The following is a 12,921-nucleotide window of genomic DNA, read 5'->3' on the forward strand; positions in this document are numbered from 1 at the left end:
AACAGATTATTTGACTCAGGCGACAGAGGTTTCCTTTCTGGGACTACCAAATGGAACAGAGTATTATTATAGGGTGGCAGCAGCCCAGCAGTATGAATTTTGCAACTCTGCTTCACCAAATAAGAAAACATTTTGCTGTTTAGCTGAAAGTGATATGGGAGAGGATAATAAAATGATACACGTTCAAAAAATCATTATAGGGCTAGGAAGAAACCATTCTCTCTTTCTCCAACCTCTTGCTAGCCATTGAGGCTATTCACACAATTGCAGAAAATCGGGCTAAATTTCTGCAATCGTGTGGACCACCGGGCTCGGCTGCGAGCCTGGTGGTTCTAGAGCGGGTAACCCGCTCAAGTACCCCTCCCCTAACACTGGGTTTGCGGAGCGCTCGCTCCGCAAACCTGGGTTTTTTTAGCGTGAGTAGCCGCAGCACAAGGAGACCCCCAGAGGGGAGGAGAAAAGCCACCTCCTGGCTCCAGGGGTCTCGCCAGCATGCCCTGCACGCTTCTGCAGGGCATGCTGGAGCTTCTGGGGGCCAATTAACCTCCGCTCCCCCAGCCCCCACCAGCTCCGTCACGGAGCCGGCAATCATGTGGGTGGCCGATCGTGAGACCCGGCTCATTGTCAGAGACAAGGAGCTAGGCTATATGGACCCAGCTTAATAATCCTTGTATTCTTATGTTTGCTCTGCTTAAATTTGTATTAAAAATCTTGTTAAATGGAATAATTACTTTCAAAAGTTTCCTAATCACATTAAGTGTCATAAAAAGACAGTGAGGTCATTCACACAATCAAAAACTGTGTTCTACCCGGCTTTGGGAGCTGTGTGTGTTCCCAGTTTTCAGTTGTATGGAAGCAAGGTAGGAGGGAAACCTGGGTAGAAGTGATCATGTGGAAGAAATGTAGAAGGAAAAGCTACCCATGTTTTCCTCCTACCTTGCTTCCACACAACCAAAAACTGGGAGCACACACAGCTCCCAATCCCAGGTAGAACACTGTGAGGCTCTACACACAAGCCATGCATACAGCCTAACTGGGCTCTCCCCGCAGACGAGCAGGGAGCTCGCCCTAGGCAGCCGTATCAGCCGCCCACACAACTACTGGCTCCATCAGGTAGTTGTAAGGGTGTCTGGGATTGGGGGCCACCCAGCCCCCCAAAGTCCCAGAATGCCCCACAAGAGTGTGTGGGGCATTCTGGGGAGACCCCCGAGGCTGGGAGGCTTGTTGGAGCCTCCTGGTCAGAGATCTTGTGAGTCGCCACGGTGCACAGCTACGCCGTGGCGACTCACAACCACCAAAACGGGGTTAACGGAGCACTCGCTCCGCTAACCTCATTTAAGAGGGAGGTATTAAGTAGGCTAACCACCGGGAGCCATGCAGCTCCTGGTGGTTCTCACAACTGCTCAAAAGCCTCCGTGTGAATAGCCTCAGTGAGGCCTTTCACAGGACAACACGGCCACTGCTAGGTGCACTGCGGGTAAGGCCCGACTTCCCCGGCAGATGAGCAGCGGCCACCCACCCCTCCATTGCACAGCACACTCACACAAGCGGCAGCACAACTGCATTAGTTGAGAGCAGGAGGACTTCCTTCCTCCCACATCCCATGGTGCCCAGGGGCACAAGCAGGGCAGCTGCTCTCGGAGCCACAATGTGGCAATACACAATAAAAAAGATGAGGTTAACGGAGTGCTTGCTCCATTAACCTCGAATAAGGGGAGGGGTACTTTGGGAGGTTTGCTGCTGGGAGCCGCACAGCTCCCATTGCAGCACACGATCAACCAAAATTGGGCTAGGCCTTAGCCTGATTTCAGCCGATCATGAGAATAGCCTCATTGTGTTCTACCCAGGTTTGGGAGTAGTGTGTGCCCCCAAATTTCAGTTGTCTGGAAGCAAGGTAAGAGGAAAACCTGGGTAGAAGTGATTGTGTGGAAGCAAGATAGGAGAAAAACTTGGATAGCTTTTCCTCCTACCTTGCTTCCACACAACCGAAAATTGAGAGTACACACAGCTCCCAAACCTGTGTAGAATACAATTTTTGATTGTGTGAATAAACCCTCAGAGGCTGTTCTCACGAGCAGCCAAGCTCAGGCTTAGGCAGCCAAACTTGGGCTTGGCTGCCCATGAGCACTGCCTTGATCCCGGCGGCGCTGTGGTGTCAAACCAAGCACTGAAGCCCAGCTCTTAGCCGAGGTTAAGGGCACAAACACCCCCTTAACATGGCTCCCGGGATCATGTGTCATAGCTCACTTATAGCTTGCACTGATATAGAGATAGGAACCCCCCAGTGCCCTGCGCTTGGCAGGCAGTGCACTGTGGGATACCTGGAGGCCGGGATTACGAGTCCTAGCCTCAGATATAGGGGTGTGCACGGAACCGCCAACTGCGGTCCAGCACTGGGTGGGGGTTTTTCTTTAAGAGCGGCGGGAGGGTTTACTTACCCCTCCAGCCGCTTTCCAGCTTGGCGCCCGTATTTTGTGTAGGAATTGGGGCGGCAGGAAACCAGCCGCCCCTGCCACCACCACCCCCGCACCCGGATTAGGGGCCAAATTGGCCCAAACTACTGCCGCAGCCGCCAACCACCCACCCAACACAAGGCCCGATTTCAGACCAAGGAAGCCAACCCCAAACAGCCGATGACGGGCCAAACCAGCCCAAACTACTGCCGCTGCGGCCGCAGCCGCCCTCCCAGCCGCCCGAGTCCTCACCTAAACAAGGCCCACGTCAGTCGGGCCGATCAGGGCCCCACAATTCAAAAAGGAGAGGAGCTCGCAAACAGAGCTCCTCTCTCTGCAAAGTCTCGGCCGCTACTGAGGCTTTGCGCGCAAAGGACGCCTGGGAGTTCTGCCGGAGGCCCGGTCTACCCGCCGGCAGGGGACGAGGCCGGGTACACCGGGCCTCCGGCGATCGGAGGCCCGGTGTACCCAGCCTCGTCCCCTGCCGGTGGGTAGACCAGGCCTCCGGCGGAACTCCCAGGCGTCCTTTGCGCGCAAAGCCTCAGTAGCGGCCGAGACTTTGCAGAGAGAGGAGCTCTGTTTGCGAGCTCCTCTCCTTTTTGAATTGTGGGGCCCTAATCGGCCCGACTGACGCGGGCCTTGTTTAGGTGAGGACTCGGGCGGCTGGGAGGGTGGGCGGGTGGGCCGTGGCAGCAGTAGTTTGGGCCGGTTTGACCCGTCATCGGCCGTTTGGGGTTGGCTTCCTTGGCCCGAAATCAGGCCCTGTGTTGGGTGGGTGGTTGGCGACCGCGGCAGTAGTTTGGGCCGATTTGGCCCCTAATCCGGGCGCGGGGGGGCGGCTGGTTTCCTGCCTCCCCAATTTCTACACAAAATATGGGCGATGGAGGGGGCAAAGTGGCAGGAGGGGTAAGTAAACCCTCCCCGCCCTTAAAGAAACCCCCTCCACCTGGACCGAACCAACCAGGTCCGAACTGGTCTGGAGAGTTCGGAGGCCTTTACAATGGCCTCCGAACCGGTTCAGACACACCCCTACTCAGATAGATCCGCCCTGCTCTGCGTTGCACAGAGCAGCAGGGATTGTGTAGGAGCGCGCAGTGCGCTCCCACCAGGCTTCAAATGCTCGTCTGGAGGCAAGGCAGGTTTTGTGAAGCCTACCCCCCACCCGTCCACCCACTACGTTGTGTAAATGGCCCCCTCCATTTCTCTTTGCTTCAGAATGCTATTGGATCACTACTTAATAGGATTCCTATAAAGTGCTGAATAAAGGAGGGGAGAAGAGGGGTTTAAAAGCAGTAACTGGAGTACCAAAATACATCAAAAGGAGAAAATCACATATTTATTTTGAAAAAAGGCAACAGACAGTTCAGACATAGCACGGTTTAACAATAAGGGCGAGTTTACACAACACAGAGAACCAGAGGTTTGACCAAACTGTCAGTTCCTGGAGTGCTTCCACGAGCCTGACAGCTATGTTGACACTGAGCATTTCATCCAAAACCAGTCAATGTCGGCATATCCCACCCTACAAGCAGTTTGGAAGCCAATATTTTAAACGAAGATTTAACTGTGTTTTGTAAAAGCTTTTAGTCATATCCAACAAAACTGTAGAATGCAGAAGATTTGAAGTACAGGACAGATGCTGGATTCTGGACCGCAGGGAGGGCAGGATATGTCAACATGGGCAGGTTTAGACAACACAGTCAGGCTAAAGGGCACACTCCAGGAAACTCATCTGCCAGTTCTCCACATTGTACGAACCCATTTTTAGGGCACCTAAAGGAGCTGCAAGTACAATCACTCACCTCTTTCCTTTACTATTTTCTTCTGCACAAGAGCAAAAACGTTGGCTTTCACTTTAAGAGGAAACCACAGTTCTGTGTTACATTCAGTATGAACCTGGAGAATTGTGGTTTGTTAGCTAACAATAGTTAGAACAAAGCAAGCTAACCAAATTAGTTTCATTCTGTGTTCCAATTATAATTATTTAACAAACCATATTCCCTGACTCTGTAGGTGGAAGCTTTCACTTGCCAGTTGTGTCCAAGAGATGAATGGAAATGCACAAGTTCATGGCTCCCTTTGGTTAGAATCCCCACTGGTATGTTTCCCAGACTATGGGAAACACCTATATCAGGCAGCAACGATATAGGAAGATGCTGAAAGGCATAATCTCATATTGCGCAGGGAGATGGCAATGGTAAACCCCTCCGGTATTCTACCAAAGATAATCACAGGGCTCAGTGGTCGCCAGGAGTCAACACCAATCCGACAGCACACTTTACCTTTAATCTATGGCTTAGCATTATGTCTGAATCAGTCCAGCTTCTTGGCAGTGTTATCTATTCAAAAGTGATTTTTCCCCCCCAGGTAAAGAGAGTTTTAAAACAAGGATTTTATGTTGCTTTATCTCATATCTAAAAACTATGAAAGAATATCGAAATATTGTGGGATTGTAATTTATTTGCAGTATCAGGAAGGGGAATGGAAATCAGCTTTTTCTAAAAATAAAAACAGTTGATAGCCTCTGCAATGATTTTTTTTTTTAAACCAAACACTTCAAACCAAATGTCAAAATCTCATTTAATTAAAAAAAAGGAAGTTTATATTTCCATATGGCATGTGTTGACATCTATCCCTTTGATTTACAAGAGTACGGACTGGAGGGAGCAGATTGCTTTATTCAAGAGAAATAATATAGGGAAGGAGGGTGATTTGACAGGAAAGAGTGTAGGCTGCCTTAACTTCAGTGCTTGTTAAAACATGAAGGATTAATGGTAAAAAGGGAGGGAAGAATTGTGAATGTCTCCAGTTGAGGATCTTCAAAAATGTTTGGGGTTTCTAAGAATGTCTCAGGCAACCACATGAAAAGAGACTCAGCCACACAACTCTCTAAATCCAAAACTGGTACCTCTCTACTTATACCATCAAACCAACTGACTTGAAATGCAGCCACAAATTAAATTTATTTTTATTGAAAAAGTACAAACTCCTTGAAAGGAGGAGAATGGTGTGTCAGAAAATCCAGAAACTTCAGGGCAAAGTTTATAATTCAGGTATGCAGCAGAGCTGCTATTTAAGTGCACTATATCTCTTCTCTGGGGAGGGTCAATTCCCAATTGTTGCATTTTCTAAAGGATAGCCATTTTCTCCCCCACAGTCTGTTCAAAATGCAAACTCTGCATCTTTAACCAAGCAGAGGGCATACTGAGTAATGGAAAAAACCAGAGGCTCATCCACAGCTGTTGACCTACAGTGCGCCACTGCAGTACATTCTGTCCCCCATTCTGTTTAACATCTACATAAAATCACTGGGAGAGGTCATTGAGGAATTTGTAGTATGGGGTTCACCAGTATGCAGATGACTCCAAGCTACTGATTGCAAGGCGCCCCAGACTGTTGATCACAAAAACAACAGCTTCATGTTTACAGCATCTGTCTCTGCAGACAAAGTTTATAAACATGTTCAGCACAGGGGTGAGGCTTATAAATGTGTCAGCACTTGTGGGGCTTGCGAGCATACTCTTAGGATGCTATCCTGAAGTACAGTGTCCTCATTTTCTAAAATGCCTGAAGAATGCTACTGTGCAAAGACTTTCCTTTTTCAGCATGCTTCTAGCCTGCTAGATTTTACTATGTATGTATGTATGTATGTATGTGCTATTTCTAGAATTGCATTAATCTGCTTTTTAAAAATATATTTTTAAAATGTTTTATATTGTATGTTTAATAGTTATGTTGACGGTTAGAGGCTTTATGCATTGATGTATGAAAAACGATATATAGTCAGTGTAAGCAATCTTCATCAGTGAATAAAATGTAACTGAGCTTCAATCAATCAATCATTCATTCATTCATTCATTTATTATTGTTGGATTTATATACCACCTTTCATTAAAAACAATCTCAAGGCGGTTTACAAAAGTTAAAAACATACAATAAAATACAATAAGAATATTAAGCTAAAAATATAAAAACAAACCAAATTTAAAATCTATAAAATACAAGCATCATTTGGGCACCACTGAAAATTATTTAATAATAAAAATGATTAAAGAAGAAATGGTTAAATGATTGAATTATTTAATCTTTACTAATTAAAGATTAAAGAATTGTCAAGTTTTGGGAGTTCAGGGAGCACTCCCAACTTACTAAAGCCCCCAGAGACAGGGACAGGATCTATGACAAGATTGTAGAAGCAAGGCGGAGTAGGGGTGGGGGAAGCAAGAGGCTGGTCAGGGCCAGTATCAGGGGTTTGAATGTTTGGCAGATGCCTAGAAACTGAGGCACTCAGAAGGACCCACTGCTACGCCCCCTGTGCCCACAGACACACCACCTCTGTGCCCACAGCCTTCATGTGGTAATGACAGAGTGATTCTCTTGGGTCCCACTCAGATAGGAGGGGGCCCACAGAGGACTGTTTGCCAAGATCCCCCTGAAACCTGCAATCTGACAGACCTGCGTTTGGTCTCTCAAACAGCTGGTTTCCTTGGCCAGAGGGAAGCTTCCTCCCGAATACCAGCCTTCTATTGGGCCAGTCTGGACCAGTGTTTCTCAACCACCGGTCCGTGGACTGGTGCTGGTCCGCCAGGCATTGGGTACCGGTCTGTGAAGCATCACTAATAAAAATCACCCCCCCCCAAAAAAAACCCAATCTTGGGCTGGCGGGGGGCACCGGGAGCTCTCCAGAGCTCATTTCCAGGCAGCCCTTGCTGCTGGATTAGGTTCATGTCACTTCCTCGAAATGAACATTATCCAGCAGCGAGGGCTGCCTGGAAGTGAGCTCCAGAGAGTTGCCCAAAATCATTTTTGGGGGGTGCCTGTGGGTGGGGGTAGGGGTGAGGGGGGGCGACCTCCTTACTAACTGCTGGTGCAGGAAACTGCGCATGAATAATGTACAGGCCCATGACTCCAAAAAGATTGAGAATCACTGGTCTGGACAATTGCCAGCTGGCACATGTGACAAGGTCAGGGAATTGCCTCTCTACATCTGCTCCAAAACCAGGTGGCCCTGGGAGTGCATCAAGATATCCTCCTGCGATGAGGGGGCGGGCACACTTTTGGCACCTCCCTGACCTTGTCGCATGTGCCGGCCAGTGATAATCTGAACCGGCCCTGAGTAGGGATACACTCATGAAAAAGACCAGTGAGGCAGGAAGAGGTCATGATTGGAAAGCTGCCTTTAAAAGGCAGAAGGAGGGTTTCCCAAAGAGGAAGGGGTTTTGTGGATCACTCATGTCAGAGAAAGAACTAGGAGCTACAGAGGATAAGAGCCAAACTGTGAGTAGCCCTCTGGTGGAGGCCAAAGGGAAGCCAAGATTGGTCCGACTCCACTTTCTCACACAAGCGTTCAACATGCTTCATATACATTGTCTCAGTCATCCTCATAATAGCCTTGTAAAGTGAGCTGGTATTATCCACATATTGCAGACAAGGGATGTGAATGAAAAAATAAAGGGATTTACCTAAGCCCCTCTACTACGTTCATAGCTGAGGTAGGATTTGAAGCGGGAATTCCTTAGCTCACTCTCTTAGCCGCTATGCTACTTTACTGCTTATTTTTAAATATGTATTTTTTACTAAGGACTTGTTCCCAGTCATCTGTGGGTAGTGGAAATGTTTTAGAGAAATCAAACACCTAGTAATATACACAACAGTGCCTTCTTTGATAGTGTGTGGCTCGTCTCACTTACTTAAGGGGAAACCTTTCCCTGACACAAATGTGACTGTATAAAACTTGCCCCAAGCCTTTTAGCTACACAGAGAAACAAATGATCCTACCCCAAAACCTTCCCCTTCCACACTTCATCTCATGATATTTCACCAATCTAATGACTTCAGGGACTTGGCTAACGATATTGCAAGACTTACAGAGTCACTGGCTTCTTCCGCGCAGACAAAAGAAAGTGCATAATTGTACAATGCATAATTAAGTTTTTGAAACTCATTGACACAAGATGTCATGATAGCTGCTAGCTTAGATAGATTTAAAAGAAGACAGCACCAAGGTCATTTACTTCCTAACTTATAACTGTACAACCAACAGATAAGTCAAATTTTACATAAACCACACACAAAAATACAGGAAACCCTCACTATTCATGGGTTCTCCATCTGTGGTTTCATGTGCCAGCGTGGTGTAGTGGTTAGAGTGCTGGACTAGGACCGGGGAGATCCGAGTTCAAATCCCCATTCAGCCATGAAACTAGCTGGGTGACTCTGGGCCAGTCACTTCTCTCTCAGCCTAACCTACTTCACAGGGTTGTTGTGAAAGAGAAACTCAAGTATGTAGTGCACCGCTCTGGGCTCCTTGGAGGAAGAGCGGGATAGAAATGTAATAATAATAATAAATAATAATAATAATAATAATAATGTGTCCACAATAGGGTCATAGAGAACTGGTTTCTTTAAACATGGGGTGAAAATAGGGCTATTTTCACCTATCCGCAGTTCCCAAATGGTTGTAAATGACTTTTGATGTCATTTCCAGCAGCCATTTTGTATCACAGAGTCATTTTGTGGCTCTTTTCTCAAAAGGAACCTCCCCCCTCCAAAAAAACCAAAACAGGCAACAATTGGAGGGTTTGGGGGGCATAGGTGGAGAGCTGGATACCATGCTTATTTCTGGTTTCCCCTTTTTCTGGTTATTTTTAGCATACTTCAGTGTGCTTAGGAACCTAAACCCCCCAGTTCCATAGGGTTAAGGTCTCTTTATTTGAAGTTTTAGTATCCGCAGCAACAGGCCAGAACAGAACCCCTGCGAATAAAGAGGGCCTCCTGTACACAAATACTTCAGTAAGAAATAAAGTGAATTGAGTTCTGAGAGCCACCATATGAAATGGGAAGTATTTAAACAGTCTGTATAAGAAATTCCAGAATATCACTGTATAGATACAGTTCTATACACTCTATATCACTGTATAGATTCAATTTTGTTTTGAATCTTTTGAAGAACTTCAACGCCAAATGGTAGCCATACGCTCTTGTGTACCTTTGGCATGATCTAAACCACAAAATCAAACTGAAGCACAATATGCACCATGTATGGCAGCTTCAAATTCTATCCGTCCTTCCTGTATCTTGTTCTGTGGAGTAAGAAAGCAGTAGGCCAAATACAAAAGAAAGTTGCTTCTTTAAGACAAAAACCACAACAAAATTGGAGAACACCAAACATTAGGAGAAATTATTATTTTACCACAATTAATCTATAGCAAGTTTGTGCTTTTTGTATCTTTGAACTTGCAGTCTGTTCAACAATAAAAAATAAACACTGTTTTCTCTCCTCTGCCCCAAAGGGCAGTGATACAATGCCACAAATCTCACTCTTCATTTTTGTCAAAAAATATTTGATTGAACTAAGCATCTGATGTTAAAAGGGTTAAGTATAACACAGGTAGCTACAAAGGAAGCCCTTCAGCCTGTTAATGAACTCCATTCTGCCCTGGTGAGACCACCCTCCTTTTCAGTAAGTGGTAACTCAATCCCCATGTTAACTCAGTTGTGTTTGGGCTTTCTCCAAGTCAAGGAACTCGGTGTGATAAATCATAACGAATTGTCTGTAATAATTCACAAAGCATCCATAACTAAGCTCAAACACAGGCTCTTAAAAGTCTGGCTTTACAGTTCCTTTCTAAACTCTTTATTCTTCATTTCACACAGAATGCAAAGAAACATGTGTTGCCTTCTGCTTACCTCAGACAAAGATAAGAGATTTTGTCAGAATTTTCCATGCGCTGCAAAAAATGCTTTCACACACTGTAGTAAAATACTGGTAAGTATTATTTGTAAGTCATATGTCATATAAATATTACTTCCTTATACTAAGGACACCTATTCCATTGAAGTCAGGGAGACATACTCAGAGTAGTCACGTTTAGCACCACATGGTGCATTGTGGTCTAACAGGTCAGCCCCCCGACCTATTTCCCTGGGTCTGCCAACCAATAGCCTTTGGAACGACTAGCACCAATTCTCAACCACTGTATTTTCTGATGACATTGCACATGTATACATAGGAACATAGGAAGCTGCCATATACTGAGTCAGACCATTGGTCTATCTAGCTCAGTGTTGTCTTCACAGACTAGCAGCGGCTTCTCCAAGGTTGCAGGCAGGAATCTCTCTCAGCCTTATCTTGGAGATGTCAGGGAGGGAACTTGAAACCTTCTGCTCTTCCCAGAGCAGCTCCATCCCCTGAAGAGAACATCTTACAGTGCTCACACATCAAGTCTCCCATTCATATGCAACCAGGGCAGACCCTGCTTAGCTATGCTTGCTACCACAAGATCAGCTCTCCTCCCTTCCCTCTCCTTCCATATAGATAAGTGGCACCTGAGTTTATGGTGCTGGCAGCAACTGGGAACAATAGAAAATATTGTGAGGGTATTTGGAAGGAGGCAGAGGCTTGGTCCCCAATTTTTGATTCCATTACTCAGTATTTTGCATATTTCAGACACTAGCCTGTTCTCACGATCTGTGAGAAAGGCTTGAAGGGGCAGAGGAGGAAGTCTCAGAAAGCTCACTAACCCCACAGACAATCTCCATCACTTTGCTGGACAGGCAGGTGACCCACCCAGATGATTGCCCGCTGTTGCTGGCAGCAGGGAGGTTTTGGGGCTGGGAGGCCCCCGGAACTCCCATAACGCATTGTGCGAGTGCACGGTGCATTATAGGGACTCCCGCAATGCCAGTTGGGAGCCCCGCAGTCTCCCAGCCCCAGCTGCAAGCAGCCTGGGCTGGCAGACTATTTAAAAATGGGGCTAAGGGAGTGCTTGCTCCTTTAACCTCATTTTAAAAGCAGGCTCTGGAAGCGGGTTTGCCACCAGGGGCCACACGAGAGAGACTGGGCTTGGCTTTCAAGCTTGTGCATATCTCTACCGGACAGTAGTTGGACAGCTGCAGCAGAATTCTCAGGGCCCAACAGTCCAAGACTACCTGCCTCAACAGCTACCAGAAGTCACTGAAGTGAGAAGGTCCCTTTTATTTCAAGGCTTGTGTCACCAAGGTGCTGAGTGAGTGAGTGAGTGAGTGAGTGAGTCTTATGAGGTGGAGGAAGGGTATGTGGACCAGGGTTTTGGCAGGGGTTAAGACAAAGTCCAGCCTAATTAGACAAACCCTTCAGACTGTTTCCTTGTTTTTAAAACTATCTAATTTTCAAACCACTTGCTTAAATATAAACACCTTGTTATTACATCAGCAGGATTAACTCTCTCCGTGTTTAGAACCACGCTTACACCAAAACACCACCTACCACAAGGGAGAAAATGCATAAGGGTGATTAGGAATCTGAGGGGTACTCAGTTTGGAGGCAACAGGGAGGTTATAGAGTGATCCCCTTGGCAGCAGGGAGGTTATAGAGTGACCCCAGATGTACTGGTGGGGTACATCTTCACAAGTTTTGCATCTGTTTTGCATCTTTGATTGTTGGAGGAGTAAATGTGGGATCTGTTGCTGCTTTTCTGGTTTTGTCTGAGGACCAAACTGGGCATTGATGGCCTCCAAGCTACGAGACCAATAAGTTTACAAATTACATACAACTGCTGCTGTCATCCGAGTCCTTTCCTGAGGAGAGTCTGGTTGAACCTTAAGACCTCATCAATGATCCGGGCAATTTTAGCAAGTAGCCCAGAGGAAATCTAACGACAGATAAGCACATGTTTACATTTCTTGCTTTATCCTAATTGTTTCTAAGCAATTGACATCTGGTGCTCTTCAATCTGTGTCACTTGGGCACACTTCTATTGGTTCACTGTCAAAATAATTACAGTAAGCTCTTCTTATCTTTTGATTTAATTATAGCTGCTAGGGAAGACTGACAGGCTATTATATTTGCCCAAAGCCATCCCTTCCACTAATGTATCATTTACAAGTCGTGTCAGTAGGCAATTAGAAATAATCTAAAATTAATTGAACATTGCACTGAGCTATGTTGTTAGTTTGGGGAGATAAGTACAGGTAAGTAGAGGTGTAGCAGAAAATCCAGATACGCCATAGGATAGACCACTCTGAAGAGGTGCAACAAAGACATAAATGCAAAGGTAGTAATAATAAGGTCTATAGAAAGTGATTGGTTTCAGAAAGTTGGGGCCCAGGGCTAGAGATGGGGACATAGTGGAGACCCTCTGGTATGATGGATCTAGCACATTATTTTTATTAAGTTTTTTTAAAAAAAGAAAAAAGAATGCAGATAAAAACAAACAGAATATAATAAATGGAACCATATGTACCCTTCCAGTACACTGACATGCAGTATCTACATCATACTGAATGAGCCTACTGCTGTAATATGAGTGGTGACACCTGAGAGAACTTTTTCTGTCATAGCTCCAAGATTGTGGACCATCTCTTACAAAAAATCTGTCAATCAGGGAGTCTGGTCTGTTTAAGCAGGCCTCAAAAAGCTTTTGACAACCTTTTTTTTCAGGTTAGCTTTCATCTAGCAAAAGCTGCAATTACATTTCCACTGCTGTCT

At 46.0% G+C, this 12,921-nt stretch overlaps 1 protein-coding gene and 1 long non-coding RNA gene across 17 annotated transcripts in view; one reads left to right on the top strand and one right to left on the bottom strand.

Moving 5' to 3' along the window:
- DYNC1I1 (dynein cytoplasmic 1 intermediate chain 1) overlaps positions 1–12,921 on the bottom strand; it is a 344,861-nt gene that overhangs the window by 92,769 nt on the left and 239,171 nt on the right. The window lies entirely within an intron of this gene.
- The window catches only part of LOC128331437 (uncharacterized), a 34,673-nt gene that overhangs the window by 3,553 nt on the left and 18,199 nt on the right, over positions 1–12,921 (top strand). For both annotated transcript variants that reach the window (XR_008310297.1, XR_008310298.1), the window contains exon 2: positions 10,110–10,221. This is a non-coding gene — a long non-coding RNA (uncharacterized LOC128331437). The remainder of the gene's footprint in view (positions 1–10,109; positions 10,222–12,921) is intronic.

This window comes from Hemicordylus capensis, chromosome 6 (genome assembly GCF_027244095.1).
Source record: "Hemicordylus capensis ecotype Gifberg chromosome 6, rHemCap1.1.pri, whole genome shotgun sequence".
Taxonomy (NCBI): domain Eukaryota; kingdom Metazoa; phylum Chordata; class Lepidosauria; order Squamata; family Cordylidae; genus Hemicordylus; species Hemicordylus capensis.